Here is an 8276-nt window from a genome sequence, read left to right as displayed (position 1 = left end):
ATTTCAAAGAAGGCCTACAAATGCGATAAGGAACGCATCAAACAAAAGGGAAGGATGAATCAGCTTGTTAGGGGGGAGTACAGTCCTGACAGGCAAGGCAATTATGTTGCCATGGCAACGTATTAGAAACAGGGTTTGTGTCCAATTTGCCGCCCTTTTCATGTGCTGTCATTGAAGATGTGGCTTGCCTCCATTATCGGTTTTATTCCATTCATACCTTCTACTAGCTCGTTGGAATAAACGCTAATTGGTGCCCGCGACGCCGAAATGGGCCGGCAAGGTTAGATAGATGAACTTTGAATGACGGTTCGGGCGGGAAAACCTTTAGTAAGGAAATTGACAATAATTTGGCACGTCACGCTTATGTAAAGTCTTTTATATAATATTTGTCGTGTCAGGGCATGCCCTAGGATATCGGTTACATATTCGTTACAGTTTCCACGACGAATAATTCTATCAGGAAAACTAGCCTTTACCAGGCTCCACATGTCGCTGGAAAAAAGTAGAAATTGATTGCCCATATAGACAGATACACCAGAGGAGTTGGTCGGCCCAAAACTACCTTGTCACTCTCTACCCTATAGGAGGCGTTCTGCCTAATTTTGTAACATCATGACAAATAGTTACGACTTGAAAAGCCTGGGATAGAGCTCTCCTAAACCGACTTTCATCGTTGTCGCTAATCTATCACTAATTTTATTCCCTAGTCCTCTGGTGATTCAAATCGATGTTGCTACATAGCAGGAAACCGTTTTTCAAAGCCCTTCAATGATTATTCTTGTAGTACAAACAATGGTTGTGAGGAAATGTGAACCAATCGTTCCTCACATTTGTGACTCGTTAATATCAGTGAAATAATGTGACAAATTGAGTTACCAGTAGGAAATAGTGTGGATGGAAGCAAGACTGGGTGGTTCAATCTTTTCGCTTGTTATGTGGTTAGCAAGCGAAAAGATCGAACCATTAATGGTTACTTCGAAGGATGGTACCCAAGCTTGGTGGGCGGTACTGGTGGTCATGGCTTGTCTTCGTACACGCTACGCAATGATACATGTAATCATCGTGATAACCGTAGTTACGCTTGTCGTTATCATGATTCCTATCATCATCATGATTTACTTGTCAATATAATCTTCAGCATTTACATTGTATTGAATGCAACAAGTTTTTGTTACTATTTCATTATTAAAAACAGTTTGTAACTGCCTAGCTTTAACCATCCAATATTTCAAGCCAAGACGCCACGTGCTGTGTTAAGCAGACACCATCAGAGAAATCAATTTTTTTCTGAATTCCATTTTCATGTTAAATCTATCTAGAATGACCTTGCATACGCAGACCATGGAAACGGATAATACTAACGGTAAACCGATTTCCACGGCACAGTTGGTAATGATGTGCCGGGACCTAACCAAATAACGTTGAGTCACGACTGGCGGATTGACATTATGGTCCGTATAGAACCTACGGATTGAAGCGATGTGGGGAAATAATAGCTATTTCGTAGCAATCATTTCTGGTTTAACAATTCATATCTTTCCATTAGAAGAGCTTGATCCATGACCATGGAATGCTCATACCCGTGACACGTGTGTTCTTTTACAACCACCATGATATTTATCATGAATTGTTCACGATATGACGATAAACGCACACAGCTGTTCATCGTTACTTCTGCTTGTTCAAAAGGATTCAATACATTCCATCCTATAGGTAACATTCTAGGACTGAGTTCAAAGCATGTGACACGTATGTTCTTTATAAGCACGTCACAAAGAATGTTTAAACCTTAGAACCAGAAGTGCAAACGATACTGTAAACTGAAGACGTTGATATCTCCATATATCTGTTTGTTACTCTTTTTGTGTCCACTTGTTTATATATGGATGAGAAGACCTTAAAAAGTCGCTGTACTTTTTTTGAGTCACTAAACATTATTATTAGAAAAGACAAATTCGTAGAGATGATGAAAATTTTGTATACATGTATTTAGTGATTACGCTTTGAACTTTCTAAAAAAATTCCACGAAATCTAGTGGGGGGGGGGGGGGGCTACTTTCTATGTGATCCGTTTCTTCCAGATCACTTCAGTGTCACTGACGAAGGATAGTGGATACAATCCAAAACGTCTGGCCGTTTCCAAAACCATATCCAGTTGCTTGAGTAACTACTTTTTGGCGTATCTTATTACCTGGATGTCTAACCTACATCGACGTACTTTCTATGTGGACTTGTTGCTTCTATGCAAACATGTTTTCCCGGTCGTGCTCCCTTTTACTGTGCCTGGAAAACCAGGGTCGACCTCACAGATGAATACATGATCATTACCGGTGGTTCGGTGCTTTTACACATCCTGCCGTGTGCTTTTTATAGCTCCTGTGCCAAATCATACCAGTGCTTTCCTGAATGTGAACCTGGCCATCACTCGTTTGGCGAGGTTTCACTGTCAAGGTTTGGTACTGGGATTTAATATTGCAGCAATAAGTTGGTCATCTACAAAAACATGCCCGAGGGCTAATTGCATACTGTAAATGCAGAAATGTTCGCGGTGGATTGATGTTCGCGGTTTTCGCGGTGACCACTTCACCGCGAACATGAATCCACCGCAAACATTTTTCTATTATGGTATTAGACTGTGCACAGTCTAACGCGTTACCGCGAAATTAAAACCACCGCGAAAAGTCCTTTTTCCCGCAACCGCGAAATTAAATCCCCGCGAACTTAAATGCATTTACAGTATACAGTCTCAAGAACTGAGAGAAGTAGATAGTGTGATACATAAAACTAGTGTCTAATCAACTATATGATACTACGAATACTACTGTTGGGTTTGACTTCTTCTTTGAAGGCAGTGGTTAATGAACTGTCCCAAGTTCTGTATGATGGTGGGATTTTGTGCTTAAGTAGAAATATATATAGTCTTGGTGATCACATAGGTGGTAAAAGCTTGGTTAAATTGTGACAACTGTTTGAAATAATGTGTTTCTTTCGGTTTCATAGTGGGTACACTGACTGATAAAATGTGTTTCATTTTCCACTGCATTCATTGAGCAATATGTACACAATCTCTCGTGGACAGGGAGCAGTTTCGCAACCAACTGGATAGACTCTTTTAAACGGTCAACCTTCTGGTTTTCTTACTCTTAGGAGTCTTGGCCACCATCTTGCTATCGATGTTGTCAATGTTTGCAATTTTATATTTTCCGTAACTCTTTTGTGTCTATCCTCTAACCAACGCTTGTGGTAGCCACTAGCTAGTTGTGAAGCCATGTCAAAGTAATAGATAGAAATGAATAACTCTTAGTTATCAAACTAGTTATAATAAACTTTTCATTTATTTACATGATTTTAAACCTTTAAATGTAAGAGGGCCACGCGTACTTTTGACTTGACAAACAAGTATCTCAGACACAAATATACCATGTACGCAATGGTGCTATTTTTGTACATCATATCTGAATCCCTCCTGTCACATTTTTGCCTTAACGCATTCAAATATCCCCTTTCATTACATAGCGTCCATCTAATAAGCGCTAGTACTATCTGCAGGGCCCGAGGAAACCATAATTGGGCCTGAAGTGATAAACAGCTGGGTGTTGGGTATTGCCATTCGACAAGTATGACCAACGTTGTAGAATCAAAACGTTTGTTATTGAATGCTTCACAGTATAAGACAAAAAACGTGTTTTCAAATTTTTCAATAAGTGTCTCGAGAAAATCTAACACTTCGATCCGTCATACTCGTTGAGTACTAGTAGTTGTTTTATACGTCCCTCATTTGTACATCTGAAAAACACGTCATTTCCATTCTCTTATAGGTTTCAATATAAAGATGTAAGGATCATCAGAATAACTATCACCTTTCACAAAGGGGAGTCCCAAGGATGTAATCTCTTGTATTCCCAGGATGACTGCATGTCTTATTAACTTAAACAGCGCATTTTCATTCACCTGCATTATGAGCCTCCACTCTCGCCTTGCCATGCATTTGGGTTGCCTTAGTAACGGAAAACAAACACCAGACAAAATGTCACGAAACACGTTGGTGGGCACGTGGCTCTGACATGAAGTGTACCTAATCATTGTAATCATTACAGAGAAAGCAATATGGATCCAGCCATGCAATTAAAAACAATTCAACTGGATGGAAATCGTCAGAAGGCAGTACTTATCCAATATCGAGCACTTTCTTACATCTTTCTATGAAATTACATATCGTATGATGTCATAAGATAATTAATATTTTGGAAGGTTTTGTAACAGATCCCGGAAGAAGTCTGCTTTTCGACGAATAAGCACCAGAAACCATTTGAATCCAATATCAAAGCGCTTGATTTCGCTTGGAAAGCTAGACTACAGAAATATTTTTCATTTGAAATACTTTGCTTTGGTGGACATCAAAAAGTGTAGCTGCCAGCAGAAGCAGCTTTAAAAGGCTGTCCGGTACAGCCTGAAACTATTATCTTGGATATGATAAGCACAAAGCTACTTGTTTGAGTGATATGTAAATTTCAAAGCCCGCATTTGGCACTTTTAACTTTGATGGTAAGACGTCACAAAATGTTGTCGTGCTCTCTGTTCTTTATAGCACAGAAATAAAGAGCGGTTCGAAGAAAATAGATATCTACAGTTCAAAGATTTCACGTCTGCGTGAAATGTTCTGAGCTTCCCATATGTTTTGTTGAATTATAGCAAATTGATTATGTAAATAAGGTTTTGATAATTATGTGTCTGTTGGTCACTTCCTGTCACTATACGGTGAATGTGACTAGAATATGACCAAAAATGATACCTCCAATTGAATTAGCAGCCTCTCCCAAAGATGACCTGTAATACCAGATAATTCCTATCACCCCTGCAAGTTGTCACATTCTAGGTGGCACCATTCTCCGAATCACTTCCTGCCATTCAACCTACGCTGTATTCAAATAACTACAGACCCACAAGAACATAAATTAACCAACAGACAAACCGAAAGAGAGTTATTTTAGCATCACGGACGTCTAAACAACACACATATCAGGTACATAAGAAACCCCATACAATACGCAAATACCTCCTCACGCTACCTTCGCGAGCTGCCTCCGAGCTGCCTCTGCGCGGTGTCGTTATACCCGCCTCACATTAGGCGCGATTCGATCGGAAGACTAGTTTACGAGCTCTAAAGGACATTTTCGTGAGTAAGACGTCCGTTGTTCTCACGATCATCTTGCGATTTTTAGGGATCGCCGGCAGTTTTCAGGAGTCTTACGACGGTCGCGGTGCAGCGAAACATGTTCTTAACATAAGCGACAAGTCGCAGGAGATCTCCGAGATCGCAGAGCTCGTTACTGAGTCGCAGATCGTGCGTGCAAATCGTGCGTACCTCGCAAGGGTATCGGTCAATAGTCTTGCGTCAATCCAACGATTGAAGACCGATAGGCGAGCACAGACATAGTTACTAATCATCGAACGCAAATCGGATGGCGAACGACCGTTAGTCGGGCGACATTCGGGGGACGTTCACCCGACTTCCGATTGTTTGGAAAAATTTGAATTTCTGGGAATGTGAGGGTAATTCTAACATTGTGGCCCCTGTGGCAGTATGTAGGCTGGCTTTGTGACACACTTCCTTTCTTGAGTCATTTCTATTATGCCCGCGCATTCCATTCATTGGTTAAAAAGATTCCGACAACAAAATAAGCAACATTTATTGATCTCTTGCCTTTTTTGAGGAACGTTTTGTATTCCCTTGTCCGCGTGCAAGAGGTCATGGGAGGTTCATTATCATAGATTTATTCACCGCCGATCGCACGAGGCTCGCTTATATGTGAGGGGAACAGGTTTTGGGCGAAAAATACGCAAGACCATCTTAAGATCTTAAAATCAGCCGACCTTCCTGCGATCGCGAAGTACGTCCGAAGATCGTATATAATGTGAGGCGGGTATAACGGGCTTTCGTATTTGATTTTGTTCACAATGAAAAACAATTTGTTACATTTCGTAGGGGCAGTCGAGCGGAAACTGATTAGAACGTGTAAACTTTGCAGAAAAAAAGCAATCTTCACAGAACCCTTTGGTGATGATAAAACAGCTGCTGTGGAGGATATCTTGAAGGGATGTCAAGCACATGTGGTACATCAGTCACATCTAAATTGTTTGTTCATTGCAACACAAGGCCGGAAATGTGCCTTGATGCTCGTTAACGCTCTGATTCCACACTCGTACCGGCTGTCGACATCAGTTTCTGTCATTTCTGTTTGTCATAACATCGTTGTTTACAGCATCACGGAGGGAATTAATGATGATCTATCTGGAATTATGTTTCCTATCTATTGACGATTTGTTGAAGATTAGATAGCTATGCTGAGTTTCAATTGCAACATCTAGGCACAAATCAAGTCTTAATGGAAATATCTAAGAGATTTTATTTCATTTATCATTACTTTAATTCGCATGTTTTACGCAGACGGTTATCTGTGTATTTAGATCACCTTGCCATTTTGCATCGACTTTGAGTTGTCGAAAACCATTAGTACTAAATTCAATTGGATGAAAATGTGTCAAGATGAAGTCAAGGAGATTAAAAAGCCATTAACGGTCTATGGGTACAGAGAAATGATGAATAAGTACTTTTTGCAGGTGCATGCTTATTTTCTACAACCTATGCCGATTGTTACGTGTTGCTCACGAATCATGACATTCAAAATAAGGAGAAAATCAAAATTTCTAAGGCTGCTTACGGTTCAGCTACTTTACACCTCTGTATGGTATTTCTAACGAAGGATCAGCTTCTTGCATTTAATGTTTGCATTGATAAAAAAATTGGGGATGTCCCTGTAGCTCAACTGGCATCCTCACAGTTAATCTTCTGGTTCCAATTAGTTGGCAACTGGGAGACCCTGGTTGAAGTTCTGGGTAGGGCATCTACGTTTGGGCTGCACCCATCTTTCGGGAGGAACGTAAAAAATGGGGTCCAGTGTTAGAGGACCTGACTCAATGGCCAGCAATTCCTCCCTATGGGAAATATAACCTCACCGCTACAGAAGCAGCAAGCAAACCTGCTTCTGAATATGTCACTATGCACTACAAGGTAAACAACGTTAATATTGATGAGAAACAACTCTTTGGTCGACAAAACAGTATCTTTGCCCTTATCCATTGCTAGAAAGCTGCCGTATCATGAGATCTAAATTGCAGACCTTAAATATATGCCGTACACTCTTCCAAATGGATCACAAATCTTAACTCGATGCAAATATCCCCCTCCTTCGCTTGCTCATCATCAGACCACTCATCCATTTTAAGGACTTGATGATACTGAGTTGAGATGGGTGTGAAAGTAAAAGTAGTACTTAAGGTTAGTCCACCGGATCAATCGCATTCATCCACGGGGATGAGTAACTCGCGTTAAGGTGATCTAAGCCCGCTATCTCAAAGTGCAGCGGCTAAATCCATTCAGGATCCCATTTCGAGGGTCGTTTATTCCTGCATAGTTACGCACGTTTTGCATTAAATCTCAGCACAAAATCATATTGCTGGAAAATACACTGTGTGCATTTGTGGGACGCACAAAGGCGGCTTCGCTGTATCTTATAATGCTAAAGGTCTTTGCTGGTTTGTTGGCTTTAATACATTCTCATGGCTGTGCGGCGTGGCTTTAGAAAGCTTTGCCGTTGATAATGTCTCATACTACATCTACCATGCAGCTCTACAGGTGCATAGAACTCTTGACACACCGTTTATACAATAATGATGCAGAGAAATGACAATGAAATAACATGTCAACGTAAACGTAAAGCAAAAAATGGTACGAACCAAAATCTTGTGCTATACCATCCCTGCAGGTGGCGATCTTTTCCTCTACGTGTAGCGATACCTGGACGTGCGTTGCCGGTGTCGGGATCTCCTTCCTTGCGTTTCCAAGACCTTCGAGACGACGGTTACAACTTACTAGACACTTCCGTGTACTGCAAATATCAAGAGTCTACGACAGAGGAAGAAGCAAGCATACTTGTTCTCTCTAGAGGCCTGTTTGAAGCACACAGAGCCGACTCGGCGGCGGAGACAGCGCCACCGCTCGCTTGTGTGCAACAGGCAAAGAGGCTGGCTTACTCCGCCTCATGTACGGTTGCCATGGAGATCGCTGATGGCGCTAAACTCGCCGTCACGTCCTGGTGACGTCACGGGTACAGACGGGTTGGCGGCACAGACGGGTTCAATGATCTCCAACAATTAACGCTAGTTCACCTTTATCCGTGGGGTAACCTTTATCCGTTGTATTTAAAATCGGAGTA

General features: G+C 41.3%; 1 protein-coding gene across 1 annotated transcript in view; it reads right to left on the bottom strand.

Moving 5' to 3' along the window:
• The window catches only part of LOC118420299 (E3 ubiquitin-protein ligase MARCHF8-like), a 17248-nt gene extending 9067 nt beyond the window's left edge, over window positions 1–8181 (bottom strand). The window contains exon 1 of the mRNA XM_035827035.1: window positions 7798–8181. The gene's annotated coding sequence lies outside the window, so the exon portion shown is untranslated. The remainder of the gene's footprint in view (window positions 1–7797) is intronic.
• Window positions 8182–8276: the final 95 nt, after the last annotated feature.

Source organism: Branchiostoma floridae, chromosome 7 (assembly GCF_000003815.2).
Source record: "Branchiostoma floridae strain S238N-H82 chromosome 7, Bfl_VNyyK, whole genome shotgun sequence".
In the NCBI taxonomy this organism is placed as follows: Eukaryota; Metazoa; Chordata; class Leptocardii; order Amphioxiformes; family Branchiostomatidae; genus Branchiostoma; species Branchiostoma floridae.
This window is presented reverse-complemented; position numbering and strand designations above follow the sequence as displayed.